This window comes from Gavialis gangeticus, unplaced genomic scaffold, assembly GCF_001723915.1.
Source record: "Gavialis gangeticus isolate Ggan-Ray unplaced genomic scaffold, GavGan_comp1, whole genome shotgun sequence".
Lineage (NCBI taxonomy): Eukaryota > Metazoa > Chordata > Crocodylia > Gavialidae > Gavialis > Gavialis gangeticus.
In genome coordinates, this window is record NW_017729029.1 from 47411257 (window position 1) to 47423444 (window position 12188).

Consider the following 12188-nt stretch of genomic DNA (forward strand, 5'->3'; position numbering starts at 1 on the left):
GTGGGGCTGGGTGGGGCAGCCATTGGGGGGGCTGGGGTGGGGCATGTGAGCACGTGGTTGCATGTGTGGATGCACCCAAGGAGGTGAAATGGGCACTGAAACACCTTTCCAATTGCACACACCCGTCCTAAGTTTATCATGTGCTCCCTGATGTTAACATTCATTGCATCTTGTATCAAGCACTTACAAAGCAGTTTTAGCCTATGCTACTAACTGCAGGGCTGGATTATGACATGCTGGGGCCCTAAGCAATGTCAAGCTTAAGAGGCGACATAGCATTACCAAAAAAAGTGTATTATTTCCCTGCCACTTCAGGACAGGCTGCCATTTCCCCCCACCAGCCCAGAAGTGGCAGGAGAAGTTTGCACGTGGTTGCTGCCACCTCCATTAAGCACCCCGTGCCGCTGCTCTGTGTGCAGCTGGTGCTCCGGGACCGGCTGCCACTATCCTTCCACCCCTACCCAGCTCCTCAACCGGCTGCAGTGCCAGTTTAAAAAAACCAGCATTTTCAAATTTCTGGCACATGCTCAGTCCTGAGCACGCCAGATTTGTGAGGTTTTACTGTATTTTTTTGTATTTAGAGGCCCCTCATAATGTGAGGCCGTAAGCTGTAGCTTACTTAGCTTGTGCCTAAATCTGGCACTGACTAGCTGCCTTTCCAAGAATTTTCACCAAGGGCAGTTGTAGTGAATGCATCTTCCTTTGAGGGAAGCCTTCTATCTGTAGAGTGTAGGCAGGAACAGGTAAGTCTTCCTGAGACTCCTCTGTCTGAAAGGTAGCTAGTTCAGCCTTTCTCTTTCTCTAAGACAGAGTACTTTTAATCCTTTGCAAATATGTAGGGTCTTTCACCTGAGTCTCTCAAGCCACTTTGCATACAGGCCTGGCTCCCAGTTCACTCTTCTAGCCACCTTTGTAATTGCCTCCATATCTTGACAACGGGCAATTAACCAAATCCCAAAAGAGTCATTTTCAGATATCTGCCTGCTAACTCTGCAGGAAAACTACCCGACAGGTTTGTGGACTATCATGAACATTTCCTAACTGAGGCATCCAACTTATTTCGACATCTTTGCAATGGGGATTATAAAAATACAAATTGTTTACTTACCCATCAAAAAAGGAACTGAAGTCAAATGGATGAGGACAATTTTACAAGGCTGATATTTTGCCAAACTCCACCACCAGCCACTAGTCCAGTTAAAGGCAGTTTGGGTTATCTTACCTATGCGTCTTCATTCTTCCTAAATGTTTAATGCCATTACTTTGCATTGTCATGGATTTTTGTAGATAAAAACCATGGGTCCAGATATTTAAGCTTCTACATATGCAGTGTCCATGATTAAAAACTTCAGTTGCAGAACCTGCATGAGCTAATTTACCAGTCAGGTGCCTCCCTGGATGATTCCAGGTAAAGTCATTGTTCCTCCTTGTACATGTCCATACCCATCTACCTTCTTGAGGGTTTTTCAGCTTAAGTGAGAAATACTTCACTCTTAACTCCTACTTAGAGAAATTCTGTAGGAAACTGTTGTTATACACCGGTGTTACTACCTGCAACATGTCCCTTTGCCTCGTCCATCAATTACGTTATTTTAAGATGAAAGCTATGAACCGCCTGATAGAGAATAAAAAAAATAGATCTTGCAACAGGTGACAGTACAGTACAGTACAGATGCTATTTGATTTCAGCCCTGTCTGTTGGTGTGACCGTGTAGGGAGAGGCTGGGCCTGACCAAATCTGTCTCAGGCCCTGTTTGGATAATAATGCCATTGGACAACTGCCCCCCTTTCTTTTGTTTGAAACAAATGGCTTTTATCTAGCTGACACAGAAAAGGTAAAACATCCTCTGACATTGCCTTACCTGCAAGGGTTTATTTTCTTGAGGAAGACTGGAAGGAGGAACAACTGGGAAAATGTTCACTGCACTGTTGGGAAGTGTTTTGGGTAAGACTGCACAATGCAGGCACAAAATGTTGCATGAATAAGCACAGGGTAACAGGGAAGAACAGTGAAGAAACCTGACGACACACAAAGACAAGTAGCGCTACTTGGTCACCCACAGTCATGTGTAGTTAGCAGGAACAGAAAGTCCCAGCCCTGTTAAGAACCATTTTTCTCTTCTCTCTCCTCTGCATACCTGTTCCAACTTTCCCTGGCTCTCTTCCATATTTTTTTCTACAGGAATATGATAAGGCAAGATGATGGTAAATATACCAGCTACTGTTCTGAGGACATTTCTTCAGCTATTGGATACACCTGCTCTGACATGTGGGAAATGAATCCAGGCACATAATCTCTGTACACATACATAGGACCAGGTGGCAGAGCCTGTCAGGCTTCCTCACACTCAACAGCAGTTTGTGCAGGGTGCATGAGTCTTCTCACATTACAGCTGGAGAGCAGTCTTCTCATTGCCTCAGTGACCTTCTAGGCTTTGGGTGTTGAATGAAGTGAATAATCCTCTGGGGTATTTTAGCCATACCTGCAAGGAAAGAGAGGACTGATGCTTTGTGCTCTGAATGTGGGAATAAAGCCAGGAATTCAGGGGTTCTAATCTAAGCTGTGGAGTTTACTTCCTTTGAGTTCTGGTCAAGTTGCTGCTTGGCCTTCTCAATTCAGATAAAAAATATTGTAGACAATATTCTATACATTTTAAACATTTTTCAAAAAGGTATCTGACTTTGTTGCGTTACCTGAATTTTGGGGAGTCAGTGGGCACGTCTATGCGTGAAATTAATGCAATACAATCAACTCCGGTGCACACTGAGTCAGAGTTTATTGCTCTGGGGCACTGCATTTACATGTGTACCAGGGACTGCAGCATGTTGAGCCAGGTTAGAGTAGCCCCCGGGGTCAGCCTGCCAGCTTGGGGCTGCTCCGACCTGGCTCAATATGCTGTGGAGGGGTTGGCTGGGACACGATGGTGCTACAGTGTGAGGCCAGCTGGCAGGCAGACCCTGCATTAAAGCACCCTTGTGCCCCAGCCAGCCCCCATCAGGATCTACATGTGCATTACTGCACACTAAAAAATGCCTCTGCAGGATTGTACTTGTATATACAGGTACTAATCTACAGCAGAGTTAATTAGTTTACTGCAGCTTAATAGCGCCTCACATGTAGACACTGATACTACTGTGGAGCTAATTAGGCAGCTCTACAGTAAACATCTCAGTAGATGCATCCAGTCTGAGATACTTTGATCCAGTTCCTGTTCCAGAGCTATAAAGAATCCATGCCTTCAGCTGACACCAGGTTTCAGGTACTCATACCTGAAAACTGGGCCAATTCTGTCCCAAGTATGGGCATCCAAAACTTGACAGGAAAACTGGCAGCTATTTTTGAAAATGCTGAACCCTGACTACTGCTCCCCTTGTGTAGATTCCTCATCTGTACAATTGGGATAGGAATCCTATCCTATCCTATCCTCATAGGAATACTATGAATACTGGTTAGTGAATGACTGTACAGTAGTGTGCAGAGTGAATTTTGCTATTTCCTGAGAATGTCAAACACTTTAATTTTACCCCCAAAACTTATATTATTATAGTTATGCATAGCAAATATATAAATCTAAGTTTGTTGGGGCATAAGGAAAGTGTCTGCCACTATTTATCTATTTTTAACTAATTGACCTGGCTCACAAATTTTAGTATGTGACTCAAGTATTGCTTGCCATTCAAGAGCCCTACTTACAGCTGTAGATTTTATGAGATTATCTGGCTTAATTAGTATTACTGTAGATCTCCTATGGTGCAGAATATGGCTTGTTTGAATTAAACTTTTTAATCTGGTATTAACAGGAATTGCCATTAAGTTACATTTGGAACAATAATTAGCTACAATCCAGGCTGCCATAAACCGAAAAAATGCTGGCCACACTCAACCACTTAGTGATTCTCCCCCCCCTTAGGGTCGCTGTCTCTTCAGGGGTGACTTCTCATGCTGTTATTGCTCACAGCATGGGTACAACCCCATCTCTGCCCACAATTGAATTATCTCTTTACCCGAGAGCTACTGCCGCTTGCCAGTTATGTCCTCCCCAGCCAGGATTCTCAATAGCAGTGTCACATCTCATCTCATGCCCAGGGTTTAGCTTCTTACTATGATTTCTGCTCAAAACCACCACTTTCAGTTTCCTTCTGCCTTGCAAAGGAAGCTCTTGCAAGTCATCCTTGTCTGGCGTTGTCTGCTGAGCATGCTGGTTTGGTGTTTGCCGACCAGCGTCTCCACACCAGCACTGGTAAATACTGTCTCCCATTCTAGGCCCTGCCCAGGGGTCCGCCCTCTATTCCCTGCAGTCAGGAGTCTTTCCACCCACTTTGCAGTCCTGGCATCCATTTTAAATTTTACATGCCCCTGACATCATTCTCCTGCATCCAGTTAAATGTGGCCGCACTTGTGTTTATTTTAGCTTTGCCACTTATTTTTCAGTGTCAGTTCGTCTGACAGGTAAGCTTAGCAGGGGTGGATTCTGCCTCCCTGCTACAGGGCTGCTATCTTTCAGAAGATACCATTTTAACAAATTATAGATAAAAAAATCAACTAAAATCAAATATCTACTATAACATATTTTAATTTTATTTAAAAAAATATTTTTTTCCTGGTTTATGCTTTTCTGAGTAATGTATATAGAGGTGATTGCATAATAGCTCAAAATGAAGTCTTACTCTTGAATATTGTGTGGGGGTGGTGGGGTGCATGGTGGGGTGGGCAGGTGTGTGGGGAGGATGTGGGAGTCACGGGGGATGGAGTGTGTGTGCAGGAGTGTGCACATGTGGAGATGGGCTGGGGAGGGGCTGCCTGCACTCTAGGTCTCAGGAGCCAGGTCGGTGGGAGAAGGGAAGCGGGGGGCATGGGACTACCCACAGGTGGTGGATCATCATGCCGGGCAAGTGGAGTGGGTGGAAGGCAGCCAGGAGTGGGAGCTCTGCACACTGGGGCAGGAGCTGTCAAATCGCGGACAGTGATCCAAATCAACAAATCAAATACTGTCCCCAATTCGGGCCAAATCTGAATCCAATACGGACCATTTTGCACACCCCTAATAACCAAGTTGTATATGTGGGTATGGGTTTTTCCCCCCCATAATGCAATCATCAAGTTATTCCATCCTGACTGTTCCTCCAGCTTCACAGTTATGCCCAACTGTGCAGATGCAGAAGTTCTTTTTCTACTTTAGTCCTTATTGTTAGTGACAGTCTTTCCATAGGCACTACTGACACTAGAGTTATCCTATGTCTATGAACATACTGGGAAATCTTTCCTCAACTGTACCTGGTGCAGTATCTCTCTATGGTTTTCACTGCCATGACAACAATTTGTTTTTAATCGAGTTAGTAATTTTTAAAATTCTCTTTAATGATGTGCTTATTGTATAGAAATCTAGTTCATGACCTTTTTCCCCACTCCCTGTATGGAGTACATGCCCTCCATATGTTACAAAGCAGTGCTGTTTTAAAGAAGTGGGTCAACCTTTTTGTGTATACTGTTTCAGGGATGCGGTTTACTTGTGCCATAGTATCAATATTGATTTTAAAGATATTCTTTCTGGACTTAAGTTAGCTACGTATGTTCCATTACTGTCTTCTTCTGTATTCTAAACTGTAGCCAAAAAAGGAACACCACGTCATCACTGCTGCACTGAATTCCTTCAGAATGTTCTCCAGTTGCATTTACTGTATATCCTATCCATTTCTGTTTGTCTGAATGACACACTAGTTTAAAATGGTTTACTTTGTGGCATTTCCTGTATATTTTCATCAGTGTTTGACACACAGCAGAAATTTTGCAGAATCTGTGCCCTTACTACATGCTATTATTTTATACTGTATGTGACCCGTGCTTGCTGTTGCATACTTACCTCTTCATATGTGCATAATTCAAGGTCACAGTGGCCTTGAGACTGACTTGACTTGTTATTAAGATCCTATCTTTCAGCATGTAATCCCCACTCGTGAAGTCTTATCAAATGTAGCTGTGTTACCTACTCATCAGTTAGTAAGTGCTTCACTTCTCTCATAGAAAAATTGTTGTTGGAAAACAATAGGCTTCAGTGAGTCTGCCACTAGAGACCCATGAACTGCAGATATTCCTGCACTGCTGCTAAATACATGCAAAAAATTAGTAGGCTCCTGGGCTGCAAACTGCTTATCTACCCCAAGTTTCTGCGAAGATCAGCTCTGTTACTTTCCAACTAGTCCAATATTTCACAATGCTTGTTTTCAAAGTCCATAAGCCACACACTTCTTGCATTATTCTGTATGGAAGTCATAGTTACTTTGCTTTGAGTATCTGATCTCATGTACTGTCCTGCTTTAGACTATTCACAGGAATATAGGTAAACTATTTTTAACAAGACTTTTCAAATGCACACTATGGTCTCAGTAGCTCAGCTTAACAGATAGTCATATTTCATATTTCCTATGCCTTTCCTATGACTTCTTTGATAACTCTGTATGAGTGTAATCCAAAAACTAATCTGTTTGCCCAAGGAATCCCCTTACCACCCACCCCCAAACACACAGATTGCCCTGTGCTGAGTAGCAGAAGCATGGTAGAAAAGAATCCTTTACAGTTTGAGTGGGGAAAATTTAGTTTCACTAGTGGCTGCATCTACATGAGTGGCGGACTGCACAGACGTTACTGCACTGTCATTTAGTACTTGTAAGTACTTGCACGCACTTAATGACTGTGCAGTAGTTGGAGTTACTGTGCAGTACTGTTGCTCCATGTTTTTTTTCTGATGTTACTGCACAGTAGCTCATTACTACTGTGCAGTAGTGTCACATCACAGTTAGTGCCTGGCAATGCAACTGTGCAGTAGCAATGAGCTACAGCACTGCTACTGCACTGTAGAGTCTTGTGTAGACATGCCCACTGTGGTTTAAACTATCTGTGGTGCTTTCAGTGGCTTAAAAAAATTGATTTTCAGAGTTCTTCCCAGGGTCCAACTTCTTCAACTATGAAATGACTCATGGAAACTATGGCTTCCCTATCTTGTCTCGTGTGAATTTATGGCTTTATTATCTGGTAATACAAATGCATGTAAAGCTCTTTTCTTCCAAACGTGGTTTATGCTGATGTTTAGTTTAATCTGAACTTGGAACTGAAAGCAATTCACAGTTCAAAATGCAAGACAGAGCTCATGTGAACACACTGAAAACTAAATACGGTTTTGAGAAGCTCTAGTTAAGTGTTCAGGTTATGATGCAGCAGCATTCACTACGGTGCTGGAAGTAAAGAACCGTTTAACCAAATGTATATATGGTAAAAAAAATGGTGCAATGTTTAAAAGAATAAATTGCTTGCTCTGCTCCAGATCCACCCCTGGCACATCATACATTTTTCAGCAGAGAGACTCCAGGGTTTAAACACGCTTATTTTTTTTTTAAGTTTTCCTTTGTGAATGCTTCTTTTTAAAGAACATCCTCCACTGGAGTCCATTATTGTTTAAGAATGCACGTAGCTGTCAAGACTCTTTCCTGGTTTAGACCTGAACATATTATTTTCATTTTTTTTGAGCTTGTGTGTCTGGGGTTTAGTAAGCCCTGCAGGCAACAATCCACCCTTTATCTGCATACTGTGTGATATCTGTCAGAATTTCTACTTCCACCGGTGTTGTATAAAACCCTTTTGTCATTCCCTTCTTTCAGTCAGTTTGTCTGGCTGGTAACGCAATCTACTTCACACAAGCTTATAGTTTGTAAACCAATATTAATGAAAGACTCACCCATTTATTACTAGATACACAAAAGTGTATGATGCAGGCTTAGAATGTGGTAGGAGAGGTTGTGCTTTTTGAGCCAGAAGATCTGAACACTTATTACTGAGTGGCTAACATGTGCACCCTAGGGATAACTGGGTACAGTGGTATAACAGAGAGGGGCAACTGAGGCAGCATCACACCTTTGTTCCAGGGGCACAAAAATAGCCACCACTGCAGCTCTAACTGACTACATTGCCACAATCGGCATGACAGCAGCTAGTACTGCCTTGTGCACTGTGGCTGCCCCAGGTTCAGAGTTGCTACACCTCTGACTGGGTAACAAGTCTGGAGGGACACAGACCTGTTAAAATACCAAGAATTTGGCAATTTATGTACCTTAAGTTTCCTTTATATGCCACTTAAATTAATGGAGCATAATGTAGCCTTCAGATCAAAATGTTGACTAGTTCTATAGTTAAGATGCTTTGCCATGGCTCCAGAGACCCAAGTTCAAGCCTTACTCTAGAACAATGGTTCTTAGGCAGGATGCTGGAGCACCTTAGGGTGCCACAAGATCCTTTGAAGGGTACTGCAGGAAATATGAGGAGTTAAGCTGATAAAGGCAGGCTCTCTCTGTCTCATCTTCTCGCGCCCCTCTGCAATGAGGTAAGCACTGTAATAAATGTTAGACTTTGAAATATGTTGCTGCACAGGTCAGAAGAGTTATGGAGGCATGTCTCAATTCTAACAAGGGGTGCTTTGAGTCTAAAAAGGTTGAAAATCACTGCTCTAGAATCATGTCCAGGCCACGCAGGTGGAAATCTGTATCTCTCTATAATTTCCTACCCAAATGACCACCCAGATCTTATGCTAGCCACATCATTCCCTTACAGGCTAGGCTACAGAAACTGCTGTATCTAACCAAATGAGTCCAATAGGTCACCAAGGCTCAGGTAGACCTTTGATACTTTACTGTAATTGGAATATACTTATTTGTACCATCAACAGATTAAGGGGAATGGTATTTTTATTGGTAACAATAGTGTGTCTGATTTGTCAGGTAGTCACACAGTTAACTCGTATGCATTTCATCTAGGCTTGTAGGATTGTCTTTTTTCTCATGTGCGTGCAGTCACTCAGGGTATAAAGTTCCTCTCCTCTGGTAAACCAGCTTCTAGAAAAGGAAGTGTCAATGCAACAGTATAGGAGGATGTTTTTAATCAGCTTCAGTTCAGCAATATTATAGCAGTTGCTGAAGCTGGAACTTCTAACAAATCTTATTAAAGCACAGATAGGGTTCTCTAAACTTTCAAATGGTTTTAATATTTATGCTCCAACCTTGTTAACACTTTCTGTTCTTGTGGAGTTTAAATCTGTATTTAAATGGCACAGCAGCCACATGAATATAACCATTTTGAGTAGACCTGCAGCTTGTGTTTCTTCTGCAGTTATGCTTTTATGTTATGTAATATTATCACTGGATTTAATGGTGCTTTGCAGTCCTGAACTCTCCTGATTTATTTAATGACAATTTCCTGGCACAAATTTTAACTTGGTTTAAGTTGGATAATCATCTTGCTACTTGTGGTGTTTGCTTGTGAGAGAATGCTAATATTAGTAAATCTCTCTACCCACTGCATTCAAAGGCACTTCTGCAGGCAGTGCTGATGGTACTTCTCCAGTGACTTGAGGTGTCTCCTGCATGTTGCCCACATCTCAGTTCTGTAAAGTAAGGTGGGGATCATGGATGCTTGTTAAACCATTAGCTTGGTTTCAGATCTGATGTTGCGATTTTCAAACACCTGTTTCCTCAGGCATCCAAAGGCTGCACTTGTACATTTGAGGTGATGTTGGATTTCCTTGTCGATGTCAACCTGCTGTGAGAGAGAGCTTCCAAGGTACAGGAAATACTCAACGTTCTCCAGAATCTCACTATGAATCTGAATAACTGGACCTGGGGACTGTCCATTAGGACCTTGTTGGTGGAGGACCTTAGACTTCTGAATGTTGTCAGTCCCATTTTCTTGTATGGCTAGGTAAAGACATCAATGATTGCCTGAAGGTCTGCTTCCGAGTGAGCACACAGTACAGCATCATCAGCATACTGGAGCCCAATGACTGAGGTTGGCATGGTCTTGGTTTTGGCTCAGAGTTGGCTGAGATTAAACATTTTACCATCCATGTGGTAGTTTATCTCCACTCCAACTGGGAGCTTGTTGGTGGTCAGATGTAACATCATAGTAAGGAATATCAGTAAGAGTGTTGGGGTGGATTACGCAGCCTTGTTTCACTCCCACGTTAACGTCAAAGGGATCTGTGATGGATTGATTATTGACCACCACCTTTCGCACACCATCATGAAGCAGGCAAAGAATGATGAGGAATTTCAGTGGTCTGTACTTTAAAAGAATTCTCCACAGTGCTTCTCAGTTGACACTTGCAGGCTTTCATGAGGTCGAAGAAGGCCATGTAGAGAGGTTTATGTTGTTCCTGGGATTTTTCCTGCAGCTGGCCTGCCCGCCTGACTCATGCCTTTGATGTAACTGATAAGTTGTTCCTAGGCAGAAGGCTGCCCATTTAGTGCTCCGATGCCAAGGGCATAATACATGGCTCTGTACCGACCCTACACCATGTCCCATGCCTCGTAGATGGCATCACTATATGGCGCAGGGTGTAGTTTCAGGTCACTATATGGCACTGGCCCCATATTGGGCCTCACTATATTCCAGTCTGACATTTGGACCCCACGCTGGATCCCTCCTACTCAGGCAGCCCAACCTCTGCCATCATCCTGGACTGCAAACCCCGCTAAACTCCTTTCCCTTTTGGCAGTGACCTCCCTCTGGGACCTTTGGCCTCACAGGCCCTGGCCTTGCCTTAGGCCAGTCAGGACTCTAGGCAGTTGGCTCTGGCCATCCCTCGTAGTGGGCACTCTTGCCCTCTGACCCTCATGGTCCTGGCCCCAGCACTGACCGGTCGAGGTTCTCTGGGTAGGTTCTTGGCAGCTAGCACTCTCCCATACAGCTCTTCCTTCTGAGCTTGTCGACCACCTAGTTCCTCCGGACCCTTCCTGGGCCCACTGTTCTGCCCTCACTGGGCTCGCTCTCTCTCTGCCCCTTACTGGGCCTCTACTTGGGCCACCCTATGTGCAGTCCTTCATCCCTCCCCCCTCTCCCCACCATGGACCCTACTCTACGTGGCCTCCAGCTCTCATTCCACCCCCTCACTGGGGCTTCTGGGCCTTACAACCCATGGGCCTCAGGTTCCACTCTTTGGGCCTTGGCCCTGTGCTTTTCTCTCAGTGTGTGCTCCCCTGCCCTTTCCCCTCCACAGGGTACCCACAAGGCAGTGGGGCTGAGGCTTCATGGTGCTCCATATTTGCCTCTCACTAGGGAGGCACTGGTGCGGCATTTCCTGGAGACTACCCTGCCACAGGCGTCCCCACCATACCATGCAACCCCAGCAGGGTATAGTTTCAGGTCATGCCCCAGGACCAGGAACCTCCTCCATCCCCATAGCTCCTACTTTTGGCCTCCAGGTATTCTGGGAGCAGCAGTGCTCTGGCTCGGAGATTTTCACCCTTCAGCTCCCCAGTCGCAACTGCCCAGCTCTGCTCTCAGGGCCTGTCTTATACCCTGACTACACCAATCAGGCAGCCTCCTGGGTGCCATGTGACCCTCCTGGGATGGTGGATTTTTTTTCCACTCCTGTGTGTGTTGCTAGTCACAATTTTCATAGTTTTGACAGTGATGAGAGGGGATGATATCTGCTCAAGATGAACTTCTGTTAAGAAAGTTTTATACTTCCACTAGTTACAAGTAATACACTTCCTGAAATATTTCCTTGTATATAACAGCATAGTATGTATCATTTGTTGCTGTTTTTCATACTTTAGCGGTCTCTCCTTTATAGATAAATGCTCATAAACATCATCAGGGGTGTCAAACTTGTCTGGCCCCATGGACCAGATGGGTGGAGTGGTAGTACAGTAGTGTGTGGGCCAGATGAGGCCTATGGATCCCCTCCACTTCTCCTTTCCCCAGCATATCTGATCTGGCTGCAGCTTCAGCTGGTTTGTATGTGGTGTGGCTCCTGGAGCAACCAGAACAGTCTGGCCAGAGTGGCAGCCATGCTGCATGTGGTACCATGTCTCAGCAGCTCTGGTACTGTGCCATATGCAGTGCTTAGCTCTGGCCAGTTTGGGACCTGCAGTGCAAGCAATACCGGCATGTGCTGCATGGAGCACAGGTCCTGGACTAGCTGGAGTGGGCACCCAGTGTGGTGTGCATCTCAGAATGGGCTCAGGGTGGCCACCATGTGCAGTATGACTGCTGCTTTGCTTTGTCCAGGCTACGCTTCATGTGGTACACATTCTACCCATTCCAGGATTGCACTCTACTCGGCATGGGTCCCAGGCTATAGTGCCTGCTGGCTCAGGTATGTGGGAGGGTGGAGGGAGGAGAGATGAATAAGAACTTAGTC

At 44.6% G+C, this 12188-nt stretch overlaps 1 long non-coding RNA gene across 1 annotated transcript in view; it reads right to left on the minus strand.

Moving 5' to 3' along the window:
* Window positions 1-573: 573 nt before the first annotated feature.
* Window positions 574-12188, minus strand: part of LOC109300738 — a 30494-nt gene continuing 18879 nt past the window's right edge. Inside the window, exon 2 of the long non-coding RNA XR_002098316.1 lies at window positions 574-2483. This is a non-coding gene — a long non-coding RNA (uncharacterized LOC109300738). The remainder of the gene's footprint in view (window positions 2484-12188) is intronic.